The sequence below is a fragment of the Cryptomeria japonica genome, unplaced genomic scaffold (assembly GCF_030272615.1).
Source record: "Cryptomeria japonica unplaced genomic scaffold, Sugi_1.0 HiC_scaffold_347, whole genome shotgun sequence".
NCBI classification, from domain to species: domain Eukaryota; kingdom Viridiplantae; phylum Streptophyta; class Pinopsida; order Cupressales; family Cupressaceae; genus Cryptomeria; species Cryptomeria japonica.
Genome location: NW_026729169.1, coordinates 40,001 through 60,000, shown reverse-complemented (window position 1 = coordinate 60,000; position 20,000 = coordinate 40,001). Strand labels below are relative to the sequence as shown.

The window sequence follows — 20,000 nt, the reverse complement described above, 5'->3', positions numbered from 1 at the left end:
GGTGCGCTCCGAGGTGCGCAACATCGGTGCGCACCAAGGAGGGCTCCGAAGTGTGCTCCAAGGTGCGCACGATTCGGAGCTCGGTTTGCCCGGGGTGCGCACACCTTGGCTGGGTTGCGCACCCTTTGTGCGCTCCAAGGTGCGCACGAAGTCGGAGCTCGGTTTGCCCCGGGTGCGCACCTTCGCCAGGGTGCGCACCTTGATGCGCACGCCTTGGCTGGGCTGCGCACCTTGGTGGGCGCCATGGTGCGCACCTTTCGTGCGCTCCAAGGTGCGCACGAAGTCGGAGCTCGGTTTGCCCCGGGTGCGCACCTTGGTGGGCGCCATGGTGCACTCCGAGGTGCCCAAGATTGGTGCGCACCAAGGAGCGCTCCGAAGTGCGCTCCAAGGTGCGCAGGTGCGCGCGAAGTCGAAAGTTGGGTTAATTGTCCGGTTTGCCTCGGGTGCGCACCTTGCGTGCACCTTCGCCAGGGTGGGCGCCTTGGTGCGCACACCTTGGCTGGGCTGCGCACCCGGGCGCGCACACCTTGGCACCCGCGTTTCCTTCATTTTAAATTTTTTTTTTTTACAATCTCTCAAGTGGGAAATTCTATAATCTCAACTTTTTTTGCCTTTTCAGGAAACTTTTGAATGGAGCGCATCATTGGTGCGCTCCGAAGTGTGCTCCAAGGTGCGCACCTCTGGTGTGCTCCAAAGCTCTCTCTAGCTGCGTGCACCTGCCCCGGCCGCGCACCCGGCCCCGCCCAGCTTCGCTCACCTGTCCCGGGCGTCTGGTGCGGAACCTTAGAGTAAGAAACATCACCGTGCACCTTGGCCAACGTGCGCGACTCGACCGAGCGCGCACTGGCCGAGGTGCACACCGATTTCACCTGGGTGCGCGCGCAGCACCTCGGGCGCACCGGGGTGCGCGCACAACGCCCGGGTTGCACCGTGGCCTGTGTGCTCGGGGCGCCTCGGGTGCGCGCTCGGTGTCGCCCCCGCGCGCGCGGTAGTGCGGGCAGCGCACCCCGGCCCGGCCCGGCCCCGACGAGAACGCAAACGGGCAAAAGGTTTATTCAAATAGCATTGCGACGCCCGGCGAAAAACTAAAAAAGGGTGCAACACCGGGACTTCCCGGGAGGTCACCCATCCCAGTACTACTCCGGCCCAAGCGCGCTTAACTGCGGAGTTCTGATGGGATCCGGTGCACTAACGCTGGTATGATCGCACCCGTTATGAGCTTGTCGCAGTGTGTACTTAGCAAACCGCGACCCACGTGCGAATCCACCCCGGCCACCCACCCCCGTCGAGGTGCACACCCTCCCTCGCGAAGTGCGCCCCGTTCGCCAAGTGTGAGCCCTGCCCGGGTGCGCGCACCTTGCTAGGGCGTCGGGTGTGCACCCGGCCCGGCCTACGTGCGTGCACCTGGACGGGGCGTCGTGTGCGTGCAGTGTCCCGTCTGCAACGCGGTGCCCACACACCACCTCGGGCGCAACGACCTGCGCTCACATGTGGGCCGAGTGCACCTTGGTGCATGTTCGGGGCGCCTCGGGTGCACGCTCGATCTTGCCCCGGTGCACCAAGGCGCTCGGTTTGCCCCGGGTGCGCACTTGGTGCAAGGTGGGCACCCAAAATAGGGATCAAGCACCAAAACACAAGTTTCGGGATGCAAAATGGGACCCAAGGACCACAAATGCGTTCCAAGACCCATGATGGGTCCACGAGAACAAAAATGTGTTCCGAGACTTAATAAACAAATATTGGGTTTTAGGAGAAGAAACATGCTCTGATGCCCAAAACGAGAATCGACCCCGAAAAGGCCACAGGCCAAAAGTGGGATGCGAGACAAAAAAAAATGGGACCCGAGGACCAAAATTGGGTTCCCAGGTCGAAGACAGGGCAACCGGACAAGAAACGACCTCTAAGGCTCGAAATGAGTCCCGACGACTAAAACTTGACAAGAAGCACCCATCAGGCACCCAACTCGACACCCATGGGATGCCGACCCACCCGGGCTTCCACCTAGCACACCTTGGCACCCACCCACCCTCGCACCCAACCTCGCACCCAACTTAGCACCTTTGAACCCACATTGGCACTCACCCTGACCCTGGCACCTTGGAACCCACATTGGCACTCACCTTGACCCTGGCACCCACCTTTGCACTCACCTTGGGACCCACCCTGGCTCCCACCTCGGCACCCACCCAGACACCCACCTTGGTTCCTTGGCACCCACCTTGGATCCTTGGCACCCACCCCGACACCCACCTTGGCACGCAACTTGGCTACTTGCCACCCACCTTGGCTCCTTGACGCCCACCCCGACAACCACCCCGTGACCTACCCTGGCTAGGGTTGGTGCACACCCACCCTGGTGCCCACCTTGGCACCCACCCCATGACCCACCTTGGCACGCACCTTAGTACCCACCCCGTTACCCACCCTAGGACCCACCCCGTGACCCACCTTGGCCAGGGTGGGTGCCTTGGTGCGCACAACTTGCCTGGGCTGCACACCAGGGCGGGCTCAAGATGGCACCCGCGTTCCGTTTTTTTCACTATCTTTCAAAACGGAAATTTTAAAATCTCGTTTTTTTTTTTTTTTTGCCTTTTCTGGAAATTAGTGAAGGCAGCGCATCAAAGGTGCGCAATGCTGGTGCGAACCCGGGAGCGCTCCGATGTGTGCTCCAAGGTGCGGCGTGCACGAAGTCCGAGCCCGGCTTGCCCCGGGTGCGCACCTCGCGTGCACCTTCGCCGGGGTGAGCACCTTGGCTGGGTTGCGCGCCCTGGTGCGCACCAAGGAGCGCTCTGAAGTGTGCTCCAAGGTGCGGCGTGCACGAAGTCGGAGCTCGGTTTGCCCCGGGTGTGCACCTCGGGTGCGCACCTCGCGTGCACCTTCGCTGCGGTGGGCACCTTGGCTGGGTTGCGCGCCTTGGTGGGCACCATGCAGTGCACGAAGTCGGAGCCCGGTTTGCCCCGGGCGCGCACCTCCGCCAGGGTGGGCACCTTGGTGCGCACAACTTGCCTGGGCTGCGCACCAGGAAGGGCTCAAGATGGCACCCGCGTTCCGTTTTTTTCACTATCTTTCAGAACGGAAATTTTAAAATATCGTTTTTTTTTGCCTTTTCTGGAAATTAGTGAAGGCAGCGCATCAAAGGTGCGCAACGCTGGTGCGAACCTGGGAGCGCTCCGATGTGTGCTCCAAGGTGCGGCGTGCACGAAGTCGGAGCCCGGTTTGCCCCGGGTGCGCCCTGGTGGGCACCATGGTGCGCACCAAGGAGCGCTCCGAAGTGTGCTCCAAGGTGCGGCCTGCACGAAGTCGGAGCCCGGTTTGCCCCGGGCGTGCACCGCGGGTGGGCACCTTGGTGCGCATGCCTTGCCTGGGCTGCGCACCAGGGCGGGCTCAAGATGGCACCCGCGTTCCGTTTTTTTCACTATCTTTCAAAACGGAAATTTTAAAATCTCATTTTTTTTTGCCTTTTCTGGAAATTAGTGAAGGCAGCGCATCAAAGGTGCGCACCTCGCTGCCCACCACGGTGCGCAACGCCGGTGGGCACCCGGGAGTGCTTCGAAGTGTGCTCCAAGGTGCTGCGTGCACGTTGTCGGAGCCCGGTTTGCCCCGGGTGCGCACCTCGCGTGCACCTTCGTCGGGGTGGGCACCTTGGCTGGGTTTGCCCCGGCTGCGCTCCGAAGCGGGGTTATTGGAGCGCCGCCTCTTTTTTTGTCGGAGCGTTTGGTGGGGTTTCTCGCATTGGCTCTTCCCAGGCCCGGTTGCCACCCTGGCGCGCACGAAGTCGGAAGTAGGGTTAATTGCCCGGGTGCGCACCTTTGCCAGGGTGGGCACCTTACCTGGGCTGTGCACCCGGGCGGGCTCAAGATGGCACCCGCGTTCCGTTTTTTTCACTATCTTTCAAAACGGAAATTTTAAAATCTCCTCTTTTTTTTGCCTTTTCTGGAAATTAGTGAAGGCAGCGCATCAAAGGTGCGCACCTCGCTGCCCACCTTGGTGTGCTCTGAGGTGCGCACCCGGGAGCGCTACGAAGTGTGCTCCAAGGTGCGGCGTGCACGTTGTCGGAGCCCGGTTTGCCCCGGGTGCGCACCTCGCCTGCACCTTGGCCGGGGTGGGCACCCTGGCTGGGTTTGCCCAGGGTGCGCTCCGAAGCGGGGTTACTGGAGCGCCCCCTCTTTTTTTGTCAGAGCGTTTGGTGGGGTTTCTCGCATTGGCTCTTCCCAGGCCCGGTTGTTGGGTGCGCTCCCACCCTGGCGCGCGCGAAGTTGGAAGTTGGGTTAATTGCCCGGGCGCGCACCTTCGCCAGGGTGGGCACCTTGGTGCGCACACCTTGGCTGGGCTGCGCACCAGGGCGGGCTCAAGATGGCACCAGCATTCCCTTTTTCTCACTATCTTTCAAAACGGAAATTTTAAAATCTCGTTTTCTTTTGCCTTTTATGGAAATTAGTGAAGGCATCGCATCAAAGGTGCGCACCTCGCTGCCCACCTTGGTGTGCTCCGAGGTGCCCACCACGGTGCGCTCCGAGGTGCCCACCACGGTGCGCAACGCCGGTGCGAACCCGGGAGCGCCCCGATGTGTGCTCCAAGGTGCGGCGTGCACGAAGCCGGACCCCGGTTTGCCCCGGGTGCGCACCTCGCGTGCACCTTGGTGCGCACACCTTGGCTGGGTTGCGCGGCCTGGTGGGCACCATGGTGCGCACCAAGGAGCGCTCCGAAGTGTGCTCCAAGGTGCGGCGTGCACGAAGTCCTAGCCCGGTTTGCCCCGGGTGCGCACCTTCGCCGCGGTGGGCACCATGGCGTGCACGAAGTCGGAGCCCGGTTTGCCCCGGGTGCGCACCTCGCGTGCACCTTCGCCGGGGTGGGCACCTCGGCTGGGTTGCGCGCCCTGGTGCGCACCAAGGAGCGCTCCGAAGTGTGCTCCAAGGTGCGGCGTGCACGAAGTCGGAGCCCGGTTTGCCCCGGGTGCGCACCTTCGCCGCGGTGGGCACCCTGGTGCGCACCATGGCGTGCACGAAGTCGGAGCCCGGTTTGCCCCGGGTGCGCACCTCGCGTGCACCTTCGGCGGGGTTGCGCGCCCTGGTGCGCACCAAGGAGCGCTCCGAAGTGTGCTCCAAGGTGCGGCGTGCACGAAGTCGGAGCCCGGTTTGCCCCGGGTGCGCACCTCGCGTGCACCTTCGGCGGGGTTGCGCGCCCTGGTGGGCACCATGGTGCGCACCAAGGAGCGCTCCGAAGTGTGCTCCAAGGTGCGGCGTGCACGAAGTCGGAGCCCGGTTTGCCCCGGGTGCGCACCTCGCGTGCACCTTCGCCGCGGTGGGCACCATGGCGTGCACGAAGTCGGAGCCCGGTTTGCCCCGGGTGCGCACCTCGCGTGCACCTTCGCCGGGGTGGGCACCTCGGCTGGGTTGCGCGCCCTGGTGCGCACCAAGGAGCGCTCCGAAGTGTGCTCCAAGGTGCGGCGTGCACGAAGTCGGAGCCCGGTTTGCCCCGGGTGCGCACCTCGCGTGCACCTTCGCCGCGGTGGGCACCATGGCGTGCACGAAGTCGGAGCCCGGTTTGCCCCGGGTGCGCACCCCGCGTGCACCTTCGCCGGGGTGGGCACCTCGGCTGGGTTGCGCGCCCTGGTGCGCACCAAGGAGCGCTCCGAAGTGTGCTCCAAGGTGCGGCGTGCACGAAGTCGGAGCCCGGTTTGCCCCGGGTGCGCACCTCGCGTGCACCTTCGCCGCGGTGGGCACCTTGGCTGGGTTGGGCACCATTGAGCGCTCCGAAGTGTGCTCCAAGGTGCGCACCATGGCCCTCCAAGGTGCGCAGCATGGCGTGCACGAAGTCGGAGCCCGGTTTGCCCCGGGTGCGCACCTCGCGTGCACCTTCGCCAGGGTGGGCACCTCGGTGCGCACACCTTCTCAATGTTTTCTTGCCTTTTCTGGAAATTGGTGAAGGCAGCGCATCAAAGGTGCGCACCTCGGTGTGCTCCGAGGTGCGAACCCGAGAGCGCTCCGAGGTGCCCACGAAGTCGAAAGTCGGGTTAATTGCATTGTTTTCCCCGGGTGCGCTCCGAGGTGCGCAACATCGGTGCGCACCAAGGAGGGCTCCGAAGTGTGCTCCAAGGTGCGCACGATTCGGAGCTCGGTTTGCCCGGGGTGCGCACACCTTGGCTGGGTTGCGCACCCTTTGTGCGCTCCAAGGTGCGCACGAAGTCGGAGCTCGGTTTGCCCCGGGTGCGCACCTTCGCCAGGGTGCGCACCTTGATGCGCACGCCTTGGCTGGGCTGCGCACCTTGGTGGGCGCCATGGTGCGCACCTTTCGTGCGCTCCAAGGTGCGCACGAAGTCGGAGCTCGGTTTGCCCCGGGTGCGCACCTTGGTGGGCGCCATGGTGCACTCCGAGGTGCCCAAGATTGGTGCGCACCAAGGAGCGCTCCGAAGTGCGCTCCAACGTGCGCAGGTGCGCGCGAAGTCGAAAGTTGGGTTAATTGTCCGGTTTGCCTCGGGTGCGCACCTTGCGTGCACCTTCGCCAGGGTGGGCGCCTTGGTGCGCACACCTTGGCTGGGCTGCGCACCCGGGCGCGCACACCTTGGCACCCGCGTTTCCTTCATTTTAAATTTTTTTTTTTTACAATCTCTCAAGTGGGAAATTCTATAATCTCAACTTTTTTTGCCTTTTCAGGAAACTTTTGAATGGAGCGCATCATTGGTGCGCTCCGAAGTGTGCTCCAAGGTGCGCACCTCTGGTGTGCTCCAAAGCTCTCTCCAGCTGCGTGCACCTGCCCCGGCCGCGCACCCGGCCCCGCCCAGCTTCGCTCACCTGTCCCGGGCGTCTGGTGCGGAACCTTAGAGTAAGAAACATCACCGTGCACCTTGGCCAACGTGCGCGACTCGACCGAGCGCGCACTGGCCGAGGTGCACACCGATTTCACCTGGGTGCGCGCGCAGCACCTCGGGCGCACCGGGGTGCGCGCACAACGCCCGGGTTGCACCGTGGCCTGTGTGCTCGGGGCGCCTCGGGTGCGCGCTCGGTGTCGCCCCCGCGCGCGCGGTAGTGCGGGCAGCGCACCCCGGCCCGGCCCGGCCCCGACGAGAACGCAAACGGGCAAAAGGTTTATTCAAATAGCATTGCGACGCCCGGCGAAAAACTAAGAAAGGGTGCAACACCGGGACTTCCCGGGAGGTCACCCATCCCAGTACTACTCCGGCCCAAGCGCGCTTAACTGCGGAGTTCTGATGGGATCCGGTGCACTAACGCTGGTATGATCGCACCCGTTATGAGCTTGTCGCAGTGTGTACTTAGCAAACCGCGACCCACGTGCGAATCCACCCCGGCCACCCACCCCCGTCGAGGTGCACACCCTCCCTCGCGAAGTGCGCCCCGTTCGCCAAGTGTGAGCCCTGCCCGGGTGCGCGCACCTTGCTAGGGCGTCGGGTGTGCACCCGGCCCGGCCTACGTGCGTGCACCTGGACGGGGCGTCGTGTGCGTGCAGTGTCCCGTCTGCAACGCGGTGCCCACACACCACCTCGGGCGCAACGACCTGCGCTCACATGTGGGCCGAGTGCACCTTGGTGCATGTTCGGGGCGCCTCGGGTGCACGCTCGATCTTGCCCCGGTGCACCAAGGCGCTCGGTTTGCCCCGGGTGCGCACTTGGTGCAAGGTGGGCACCCAAAATAGGGATCAAGCACCAAAACACAAGTTTCGGGATGCAAAATGGGACCCAAGGACCACAAATGCGTTCCAAGACCCATGATGGGTCCACGAGAACAAAAATGTGTTCCGAGACTTAATAAACAAATATTGGGTTTTAGGAGAAGAAACATGCTCTGATGCCCAAAACGAGAATCGACCCCGAAAAGGCCACAGGCCAAAAGTGGGATGCGAGACAAAAAAAAATGGGACCCGAGGACCAAAATTGGGTTCCCAGGTCGAAGACAGGGCAACCGGACAAGAAACGACCTCTAAGGCTCGAAATGAGTCCCGACGACTAAAACTTGACAAGAAGCACCCATCAGGCACCCAACTCGACACCCATGGGATGCCGACCCACCCGGGCTTCCACCTAGCACACCTTGGCACCCACCCACCCTCGCACCCAACCTCGCACCCAACTTAGCACCTTTGAACCCACATTGGCACTCACCCTGACCCTGGCACCTTGGAACCCACATTGGCACTCACCTTGACCCTGGCACCCACCTTTGCACTCACCTTGGGACCCACCCTGGCTCCCACCTCGGCACCCACCCAGACACCCACCTTGGTTCCTTGGCACCCACCTTGGATCCTTGGCACCCACCCCGACACCCACCTTGGCACGCAACTTGGCTACTTGCCACCCACCTTGGCTCCTTGACGCCCACCCCGACAACCACCCCGTGACCTACCCTGGCTAGGGTTGGTGCACACCCACCCTGGTGCCCACCTTGGCACCCACCCCATGACCCACCTTGGCACGCACCTTAGTACCCACCCTGTTACCCACCCTAGGACCCACCCCGTGACCCACCTTGGCCAGGGTGGGTGCACCCACCCTGGTGCCCACCTTGGCACCCACCCATCCTAGCACCCAGCCTGTGACCGGGCTTGGAACCCAACCTTGCACCCGTCTTGGCCAGTGTGGGTGCGCACCCATCCTGGCACCCACGTTGTGACACACCCTTTAACCCACGCACCCTAGCAGCCACGTTGGCACCCACCTTGGAACACAACCTAGCAACTTGGCACCCACCCCGTGACCCACCTTGGCATCCACCATAGCAGTCGCCCACTTGGCACCCACCTTGGAACCCAAGTTGGCACCCACCTCGGCACCCACCTTGACACTTGTGGACCCACCTTGCCACTCACCCTAGCATCGACCCATCCTAGCACCCACCCTGGCACCTTTGCACCCTAGCACTCACCCATCCTAGCACCTAACCTGTGACCCACCTTGACACTCACCCTCGCACCCACCTTGGAACCCAACCTAGCACCCACCCACCCTGACACCAACCCTAGCACCTACCCACCCTTGCACCCACCCTGTGACCCATCTTGGCACCCACCCATCCTACCACTCAACCTATCACCCACCTTCTCACCCACCTTGGCATCCACCTTAGCACCCACCCACACTGGCACCTTGGCACCCACCTCGGGCAAGGTGGGTGCACACCCACCCTGACACCCAATTTAGAACCAACCGAGCATGTTACCCACCTTGGCACCCACATTGCAGCCCACCCTAGTACCCACCCTATGACCCACATTGGCATCCACACCCTAGCACCCAGGCACCTCGACACCCGCCTTGACACGCACCCTAGCACTAAACCTGTGACCCACCTTGGAACTCACCCTAGAACCCACCCACCCTGTGAACCACCTTGGCATCCACCTTAGCACCCACCCACCTTGGCACCCACTCTAGCACTCACCCATCCTAACACCCAACTTGTTACCCACCTTGGCACCCGCCCTCGCGTCCACCTTGAAACCCACCCTAGCACCCACCCACGCAGGAGCCCACCTTGGCACCCAACCTAACACCCACGCATCCTGGCACCCAACTTGTGACCCACCTTGGAACCCACCCTAGTACCCACCTTTGAACCCACTATATCACCAACCCACCTTGGCACCCACCCTATGACCCTCTTTGGAATCCACCCTAGCACGCACCCACCCTGGCACCCACCATGGAGCGCACCCTAGCACCCACCCACCTCGGCACGCACCTCAACACCCACCTTGGTGTGCGCACTGCGCCAACCTCTCAAAGACCCTATGTGGTGCGCTCCAAAGTGTACACCTTTGGTGCGCTCCAAGGTGCGCACCTTTGGTGCACACCGAGGTGCACACCAAAGTGTGCACCGAGGTGAGCACCAAAGTGCACTCCAAGGTGCACACCAAGGCGTGCACCTTTGGTGCGGTCAATGCAAACGAATTCGGAAGTTGGGGTCGATGTCCTAATCGCTGCTGCAGACTACACGTATGAGAATCGGACAAATAGCTTTATATAGGGGAGGTGTTGCGTTTGATGGGTCGACTCCCCTGGTTGTGTGCACTGCACCAACTTCAAAGACCCTGTCTTGTTTAAGAAGTCAAAAGTTGGGGTGGATGTCCTAATCATTGCTGCAGTCTACGCATGTATGAGAATCAGACAAATAGCTTATATAGGGGAGGTGTTGCATTCGGTGGGTTGACTCCCCTGGTTGTGCGCACTGCGCCAACCTCAAAGACCCCGCATAGCAGAAGAAGTCGGAAGTCGGATTTTGGTGAGCACCAAGGCGTGCACCTTTGGTGCGGTCAACGCAGACGAATTCAGAAGTTGGGGTGGATGTCCTAATCGTTGTTGCAGGCTACACATGTATGAGAATCAGACAAATAGCTTATATAGGGGAGGTGTTGGGTTTGATGGGTCAACTCCCTTGGTTGTGCGCATTACGCCAACCTCAAAGACCTTGTTTTCGTTAAGAAGTCAAAAGTTGGGGTCAATGTCCTAATGGCTCCTGTAGGCTACACATGTATGAGAATCGGACAAATAGCTTATATAGGGGAGGTGTTGGGTTTGATGGGTCGACTCCCCTGGTTGTGCGCATTACGTCAACCTCAAAGACCTTGTTTTCGTTAAGAAGTCAAAAGTTGGGGTCGATGTCCTAATTGCTCCTGTAGACTACACATGTATGAGAATCAGACAAATAGCTTATATAGGGGAGGTGTTGGGTTTGATGGGTTGACTCCCCTAGTTGTTCGCATTACACCAACCTCAAAGACCTTGTTTTCGTTTAGAAGCCGAAAGTTGGGGTCGATGTCCTAATTGCTCCTGCAGGCTACGCATGTATGAGAATCAGACAAATAGCTTATATAGGGGAGGTGTTGGGTTTGATGGGTCGACTCCCCTGGTTGTGCGCATTGCGCCAACCTCAAAGACCCTGCATTGCGGATGAAGTCGAAAGTCAGAGTTTGGTGTGCTACAAGGTGTGGTCGAAGGTGCTCACCTAGGTGTGCACCTTTGGAGCGCAGGAAAAGTGCCCTCCAAAAGTGCGCACCTTTGGAGTGCACAAAAGTGCCCTCCAAAAGTGCGCACCTTTGGAGCGCACAAAAGTGCCCTCCAAAAAGTGCCCTCCAAAAGTGCGCACCTTTGGAGCGCACAAAAGTGCCCTCCAAAAAGTGCCCTCCAAAAGTGCGCACCTTTGGAGTGCAGAAAAGTGCCCTCCAAAAAGTGCCCTCCAAAAGTGTGCACCTTTGGAGTGCACAAAAGTGCCCTCCAAAAGTGCGCACCTTTGGAGCGCAGAAAAGTGCCCTCCAAAAAGTGCCCTCCAAAAGTGCGCACCTTTGGAGCGCAGAAAAGTGCCCTCCAAAAAGTGCCCTCCAAAAGTGCGCACCTTTGGAGCGCAGAAAAGTGCCCTCCAAAAAGTGCCCTCCAAAAGTGCGCACCTTTGGAGCGCAGAAAAGTGCCCTCCAAAAAGTGCCCTCCAAAAGTGCGCACCTTTGGAGCGCACAAAAGTGCCCTCCAAAAAGTGCCCTCCAAAAGTGCGCACCTTTGGAGCGCACAAAAGTGCCCTCCAAAAGTGCGCACCTTTGGAGCGCACAAAAGTGCCCTCCAAAAGTGCGCACTTTTGGTGCGCACCAAGGCGCTGGTTCGGTCGTTGCAGGCGAGTTCGGAAGTTGGGGTCGATGTCCTGAGCGGAGGTGCAAACTACACAGGTGTCGGAATCGGACAAATAGCTTATATAGGGGAGGTGTATGCTTCGATGGGTCGACTCCCCAGGTTGAGCGCACCGCGCCAACCTCAAAGACCCTACGGTATGGATGAAGTCGGAAGTTGGGTCCGATGACCGATTCGATTAGTAGGTATGCTCATGAGGTCGGAATTTGGGTCCGATGACCTGCCATGTGCAGGAAGGCGAATGTTGGCACTGTGCGTTGCAAGGTGCACACCAAGGTGCTGGTGCGGTCTTTTTAGTCGAGTTCGGAAGTTGGGGTCGATGTCCTGATCGGAGGTGCAAGCTACACAGGTGTGGGAATCGGACAAATAGCTTATATAGGGGAGGTGTATGCTTCGTTGGGTCGACTCCCCGGGTTGAGCGCACCGCGCCAACCTCAAAGACCCTACGGTATGGATGAAGTCGGAAGTTGGGTCCGATGACCGATTCGATATGTAGGCATACTCGCGAGGTCGGAATTTGGGTCCGATGACCTGCCATGTGCAGGAAGGCGAATGTTGGCACTGTGCGTTGCAAGGTGCGCACCAAGGCGCTGGTTCGGTCGTTGCAGGCGAGTTCGGAAGTTGGGGTCGATGTCCTGATCGGAGGTGCAAACTACACAGGTGTGGGAATCGGACAAATAGCTTATATAGGGGAGGTGTATGCTTCGTTGGGTCGACTCCCCGGGTTGAGCGCACCGCGCCAACCTCAAAGACCCTACGGTATGGATGAAGTCGGAAGTTGTGTCCGATGACCGATTCGATATGTAGGCATACTCGCGAGGTCGGAATTTGGGTCCGATGACCTGCCATGTGCAGGAAGGCGAATGTTGGGACTGTGCGTCGCAAGGTGCGCACCAAGGCGCTGGTGCCGTCGTTGCAGTCGAGTTCGGAAGTTGGGGTCGATGTCCTGGTCAGAGGTGCAAACTACACAGGTGTGGGAATCGGACAAATAGCTTATATAGGGGAGGTGTATGCTTCGATGGGTCGACTCCCCGGGTTGAGCGCACCGCGCCAACCTCAAAGACCCTACAGTATGGATGAAGTCGGAAGTTGGGTCCGATGACCGATTCGATACGTAGGCATATTGGCGAGGTCTGAATTTGTGTCCGATGACCTGCCATGCGCAGGAAGGCGGAATTTGGGTCCGATGACCGAGTTGATGGCGTGCCATGCGCAGAAAGGCGGAATTTGGGTCCGATGACCGAGTTGATGTTGATGGCCCGCCATGCACAGGAAGGCGGAATTTGGGTCCGATGACCGATTTGAAGGCGTGCCATGCGCAGAAAGGCGGAGTTTGGGTCCGATGACCGAGTTGATATTGATGGCCCGCCATGCGCAGGAAGGCGGAATTTGGGTCCGATGACCTGACATACGCATGGAGTCCGACTCGGGGGCCGATGTTCGATTCGATGACTTGCATTGTGGGTAAAGTCGGAAGTTGTGGTCTTTGACCCGATTCGATGACCAGACTTCGGCTGCTTGAGAATCGGACAAATAACTTATATAGGGGAGGTAGTGTTCTCGAGCATCCTCCCCCCGTGCCCGTTTATGTCGATTGATGCTGGTGCTCGACTGGTTGGAGCGCTCGGATGCAAAAATCTTGCACCAGGATTTATCGATTGTGATGGACACGGCAAGTCTCCTGATTGCTATGCAGGAGCTCATCGTGAATCTCTATGCGGCCTTGGTATGGACTCGACCTGCGGAATGGTTCGGCAATGGTAGTCGCTCCAACACGTCCTTGCAATGGCCACAGAGGTGATTCGACTAGAGCTCCAGTCTAGCTTTTGGGTTGCTTGGCGGACTGGTATAGCCGCGATCGAGTTCCGGCCATGAACGTTTTAGATAGCTCTTGGGCTTTCTGGGACGGAAGTCGGAAGTTTGGGCTGTTGTCCGATTTGATGACCATTCTTCGGATGTGTGAGAATCGGACAAATAACTTATATAGGGGACTGTGTTGTCTCACGCAGCCCCCTCCGTGCCCCTCTATCTCGACCGATGTTGGTGCTTGAAAGGGTTGGGATCGCTCGGATTTATAAACGTGCACCACCATTTGTCGAGTGTGAGGGACGCGGCAGGTCTCCTAAATGCTATACGGGCGCTCTCTGAGAATCTCTATCCGGCCTCGACACAGACTAGTCTTGCTGAATGGTTTGGCACTGGTAGTCGATCCAACACGTCGTTGTTGTGGCCGCCTAGGCGATTCGATTCGAGCCCCCGTCTAGCTTTTGGGTTGCTTGGCGGATTTTGCCCTATCCGCAAGTGAGCTCGGTCCCTAAACGTTCGAGAAACCCGATTGCTATGCGCCGACTCTCTTTCTTGCGAGCCTCCATCTAGCTTTTGGGTCTCTACGGAACGGAAGTCAGAATCTGGGACCGTTGTTTGATTCGACGAGGCAGACTACGGTTGTGCGAGAATCGGACAAATAACTTATATAGGGGAGGTGTTGACTGGAGCATTCTCCCCCGTGCCCCTCTAACTCGACCAATGCTGGCGCTCGAACGGTGGTAGCGCTCGGATTTTCGTTGAGCGCCAGCATTGGTCGATTTAGAGGGGCATGCGAGATTCCCGAATGCTATGCGAGGGCTCTAACGGAAATGTCTATTGGTTTCGGTATGGATGCAATTGCGAGTGGTTCGGCAAAGGTAGTCGTTCCGATGCGTCCATGTCGTGGCCAAATCGATAATTCGATTTGAGCCCTCGTATAGCATTTGGGTCTCTCGATGTGATTCCGCATTCCAGTCCCTTTGGGCACTGCTTGAGCCGCATCCCAGGGGGTTCCCTTCCCAATAATCTGCCTCGCAACCCGATTGCTATGCGGTGAGGCTCCTCGGCCGCCTCGGAACTATCTGTGTATCAGACGCATCGCGGGATAAGGGGTTGGCAACGGTAGTCGCCCCAAGCGCGTCCGATGCTTGGACCATTCCGAGGCGGCCCTGAAGCCTCTTCCGTCTAGCCGTTGGGTCCTTCTCGCCGCATCCCTTGCCTCGCACCCCGATTGCTATGCGGTGAGGCTCCTCGGCCGCCTTGGAACTATCTGTGTATCAGACGCATCGCGGGATAAGGGGTTGTCACTGGTAGTCGCCCCAAGCGCGTCCGATGCTTGGACCATTCCGAGGCGGCCCTGAAGCCTCTTCCGTCTAGCCGTTGGGTCCTTCTCGCCGCATCCCTCGACTCGCACCCCGATTGCTATGCGGTGAGGCTCCTCGGCCGCCTTGGAACTATCTGTGTATCGGACGCGTCGCGGGATAAGGGGTTGTCACTGGTAGTCGCCCCAAGCGCGTCCGATGCTTGGACCATTCCGAGGCGGCCCTGAAGCCTCTTCCGTCTAGCCGTTGGGTCCTTCTCGCCGCATCCCTCGCCTCGCACCCCGATTGCTATGCGGTGAGGCTCCTCGGCCGCCTTGGAACTATCTGTGTATCGGACGCGTCGCGGGATAAGGGGTTGTCACTGGTAGTCGCCCCAAGCGCGTGCGATGCATGGACCATTCCCAGGCGGCCCTGAAGCCTCTTCCGTCTAGCCGTTGGGTCCTTCTCGCCGCATCCCTCGCCTCGCACCCCGATTGCTATGCGGTGAGGCTCCTCGGCCGCCTTGGAACTATCTGTGTATCGGACGCGTCGCGGGATAAGGGGTTGTCACTGGTAGTCGCCCCAAGCGCGTCCGATGCTTGGACCATTCCGAGGCGGCCCTGAAGCCTCTTCCGTCTAGCCGTTGGGTCCTTCTCGCCGCATCCCTCGCCTCGCACCCCGATTGCTATGCGGTGAGGCTCCTCGGCCGCCTTGGAACTATCTGTGTATCGGACGCGTCGCGGGATAAGGGGTTGTCACTGGTAGTCGCCCCAAGCGCGTCCGATGCTTGGACCATTCCGAGGCGGCCCTGAAGCCTCTTCCGTCTAGCCGTTGGGTCCTTCTCGCCGCATCCCTCGCCTCGCACCCCGATTGCTATGCGGTGCGGCTCCTCGGCCGCCTTGGAACTATCTGTGTATCGGACGCGTCGCGGGATAAGGGGTTGTCACTGGTAGTCGCCCCAAGCGCGTCCGATGCTTGGACCATTCCGAGGCGGCCCTGAAGCCTCTTCCGTCTAGCCGTTGGGTCCTTCTCGCCGCATCCCTCGCCTCGCACCCCGATTGCTATGCGGTGAGGCTCCTCGGCCGCCTTGGAACTATCTGTGTATCGGACGCATCGCGGGATAAGGGGTTGTCACTGGTAGTCGCCCCAAGCGCGTCCGATGCTTGGACCATTCCGAGGCGGCCCTGAAGCCTCTTCCGTCTAGCCGTTGGGTCCTTCTCGCCGCATCCCTCGCCTCGCACCCCGATTGCTATGCGGTGAGGCTCCCCGGCCGCCTTGGAACTATCTGTGTATCGGACGCGTCGCGGGATAAGGGGTTGTCACTGGTAGTCGCCCCAAGCGCGTCCGATGCTTGGACCATTCCGAGGCGGCCCTGAAGCCTCTTCCGTCTAGCCGTTGGGTCCTTCTCGCCGCATCCCTCGCCTCGCACCCCGATTGCTATGCGGTGAGGCTCCTCGGCCGCCTTGGAACTATCTGTGTATCGGACGCGTCGCGGGATAAGGGGTTGTCACTGGTAGTCGCCCCAAGCGCGTCCGATGCTTGGACCATTCCGAGGCGGACCTGAAGCCTCTTCCGTCTAGCCGTTGGGTCCTTCTCGCCGCATCCCTCGCCTCGCACCCCGATTGCTATGCGGTGAGGCTCCTCGGCCGCCTTGGAACTATCTGTGTATCGGACGCGTCGCGGGATAAGGGGTTGTCACTGGTAGTCGCCCCAAGCGCGTCCGATGCTTGGACCATTCCGAGGCGGCCCTGAAGCCTCTTCCGTCTAGCCGTTGGGTCCTTCTTGCCGCATCCCTCGCCTCGCACCCCGATTGCTATGCGGTGAGGCTCCTCGGCCGCCTTGGAACTATCTGTGTATCGGACGCGTCGCGGGATAAGGGGTTGTCACTGGTAGTCGCCCCAAGCGCGTCCGATGCTTGGACCATTCCGAGGCGGCCCTGAAGCCTCTTCCGTCTAGCCGTTGGGTCCTTCTCGCCGCATCCCTCGCCTCGCACCCCGATTGCTATGCGGTGAGGCTCCTCGGCCGCCTTGGAACTATCTGTGTATCGGACGCATCGCGGGATAAGGGGTTGTCACTGGTAGTCGCCCCAAGCGCGTCCGATGCTTGGACCATTCCGAGGCGGCCCTGAAGCCTCTTCCGTCTAGCCGTTGGGTCCTTCTCGCCGCATCCCTCGCCTCGCACCCCGATTGCTATGCGGTGAGGCTCCTCGGCCGCCTTGGAACTATCTGTGTATCGGACGCGTCGCGGGATAAGGGGTTGTCACTGGTAGTCGCCCCAAGCGCGTCCGATGCTTGGACCATTCCGAGGCGGACCTGAAGCCTCTTCCGTCTAGCCGTTGGGTCCTTCTCGCCGCATCCCTCGCCTCGCACCCCGATTGCTATGCGGTGAGGCTCCTCGGCCGCCTTGGAACTATCTGTGTATCGGACGCGTCGCGGGATAAGGGGTTGTCACTGGTAGTCGCCCCAAGCGCGTCCGATGCTTGGACCATTCCGAGGCGGACCTGAAGCCTCTTCCGTCTAGCCGTTGGGTCCTTCTCGCCGCATCCCTCGCCTCGCACCCCGATTGCTATGCGGTGAGGCTCCTCGGCCGCCTTGGAACTATCTGTGTATCGGACGCGTCGCGGGATAAGGGGTTGTCACTGGTAGTCGCCCCAAGCGCGTCCGATGCTTGGACCATTCCGAGGCGGACCTGAAGCCTCTTCCCTCTAGCCGTTGGGGCTTTCTCGCCGCATCCCTCGCCTCGCACCCCGATTGCTATTCGGTGAGGCTCCTCGGCCGCCTTGGAACTATCTGTGTATCGGACGCATCGCGGGATAAGGGGTTGGCAGTGGTAGTCGCCCCAAGCGCGTCCGATGCTTGGACCATTCCGAGGCGGCCCTGCAGCCTCTTCCGTCTAGCCGTTGGGGCCATCTCGCTGCATCCCCCACCTCGCACCACGATTGCTATGCGGTGAGGCTCCTTGGCCGCCTCGGAACTATCTGTGTATCGGACGCATCGCGGGATAAGGGGTTGTCACTGGTAGTCGCCCCAAGCGCGTCCGATGCTTGGACTATTCCGAGGCGGCCCTGCAGCCTCTTCCGTCTAGCCGTTGGGGCCATCTCGCCGCATCCCCCAGCTCCTCGGCCGCCTCGGAACTATCTGTGTATCGGACGCATCGCGGGATAAGGGGTTGGCAGTGGTAGTCGCCCCAAGCGCGTTCGATGCTTGGACTATTCCGAGGCGGCCCCGCAGCCTCTTCCGTCTACCCTTTGGGGCCATCTCGCCGCATCCCTCGCCTCGCACCCCGATTGCTATGCGGTGAGGCTCCTCGGCCGCCTGGGAACTATCTTCGTATCGGATGCATCGCGGGATAAGGGGTTGTCACTGGTAGTCGCCCCAAGCGCGTCCGATGCTTGGACTATTCCGAGGCGGCCCTGTGGCCTCTTCCGTCTAGCCGTTGGGGCCATCTCGCCGCATCCCTCACCTCGCACCCCCATTGCTATGCGGTGAGGCTCCTCGGCCGCCTTGGAACTGTCTTCGTATCGGAAGCATCGCGGGATAAGGGGTTGTCACTGGTAGTCGCCCCAAGCGCGTCCGATGCTTGGACTATTCCGAGGCGGCCCTGCAGCCTCTTCCGTCTAGCCGTTGGGGCCATCTCGCCGCATCCCCCACCTCGCACCCGGATTGCTATGCGGTGAGGCTCCTCGGCCGCCTTGGAACTATCTTCGTATCGGACGCATCGCGGGATAAGGGGTTGTCACTGGTAGTCGCCCCAAGCGCGTCCGATGCTTGGACTATTCCGACGCGGCCCTGTGGCCTCTTCTGTCTAGCCGTTGGGGCCATCTCGCCGCATCCCCCACCTCGCACCCCGATTGCTATGCGGTGAGGCTCCTCGGCCGCCTTGGAACCATCTTCGTATCGGACGCATCGCGGGATGAGGGGTTGTCACTGGTAGTCGCCCCAAGCGCGTCCGATGCTTGGACCATTCCGAGGCGGCCCTGAAGCCTCTTCCGTCTAGCCGTTGGGGCCTTCCCGCCCCATCCCTCGCCTCGCACCCCCGATTGCTATGCGGTGAGGCTCCTCGGCCGCCTTGGAACCATCTGTGTATCGGACGCATCGCGGGATAAGGGGTTGGCACTGGTAGTCGCCCCAAGCGCGTCCGATGCTTGGAGCATTCCGAGGTGGCCCTGAAGCCTCTTCCGTCTAGCCGTTGGGGCCTTCCCGCCCCATCCCTCGCCTCGCACCCCGATTGATATGCGGTGAGGCTCCTCGGCCGCCTTGGAACTATCTGTGTATCGGACGCATCGCGGGATAAGGGGTTGGCACTGGTAGTCGTCCCAATCGCGTCCGATGCTTGGACCATTCCGAGGCGGCCCTGCAGCCTCTTCCGTTTAGCCGTCGGGGCCTTCCCGCCGCATCCCTCGCCTCGCATCCCGATTCCTATGCGGTGAGTCTTCTCGGCCGCCGCGGAACTATACCTGTTATTGCTACTGCATCCTTCGGCTGGTAACCTCCTCTGCCGCCTTGGAACGTTCTCTTTGTCGGACGCGTCGCGGGATAAGGGGTTGGCACTGGTAGTCGCCCCAAGCGCGCCCGATGCATAGACCGCTCCGAGTTGACCTTGCTTTCAGCCTCTCACATGCATAGACCTCTCTGAGTCGACCCTGCAGCCTCTCACGTTTAGCCTTTGGAATCTCGCCTCACAACATGATTGCTATCCTTGATGCATCCCTTGCCTCGAGCCCTGATTGCTTTCTTGGCTGCATCCCTCCTCTCCTCACAGCCCGGTTGTCATCACTGCTTCATCCGTCGCTTCATGCATTCTGGCTGCTGGGCCCTTCCCACCGCACACCTCGATTGCTATCTCTTCTGCATCACACACCCCGATTGCTATCTCTGCTACATCCCTCGGCTCTCACTTCTGCATCCTTCGCCTCCCACCTCGATTGCTATCAATGCTGCATCCGTAACCTCACACCCCGATTGCTATGCGGGGAGGCTCCTTGGCCGCCTTGGAAATTTCTGTGTGTCGGACGCACCGCGGGATAAGGGGTTGGCACTGGTAGTCGCCCCAAGTGCGCCCGATTCTTAGACCGCTTCGAGGTGACCTCGTAGCCTCTTTCGTCCAGGCTTCCTGCCTTCAACGCCCTTTTTACACCTCGATTGCTATGCGCGGGCTCGTTGGCGTCTATCACCTCTCTGCGAAGAGTGGCACGATGATTGTTGGGGTAAATCGTAGCAGTCCGATCTCTGGCCTTGGGCCATTGTGAGGGCTGATCGATTTCC

The 20,000-nt window shown here is 60.5% G+C and overlaps 2 non-coding genes across 2 annotated transcripts; both read right to left on the bottom strand.

Moving 5' to 3' along the window:
* Positions 1–1,092: 1,092 nt before the first annotated feature.
* On the bottom strand, positions 1,093–1,211 carry LOC131870781 (5S ribosomal RNA). The gene has a single exon (XR_009369083.1). It is a non-coding gene; the product is annotated as a 5S ribosomal RNA (ribosomal RNA).
* A 5,915-nt stretch (positions 1,212–7,126) lies between these two features.
* On the bottom strand, positions 7,127–7,245 carry LOC131870780 (5S ribosomal RNA). The gene has a single exon (XR_009369082.1). It is a non-coding gene; the product is annotated as a 5S ribosomal RNA (ribosomal RNA).
* Positions 7,246–20,000: the final 12,755 nt, after the last annotated feature.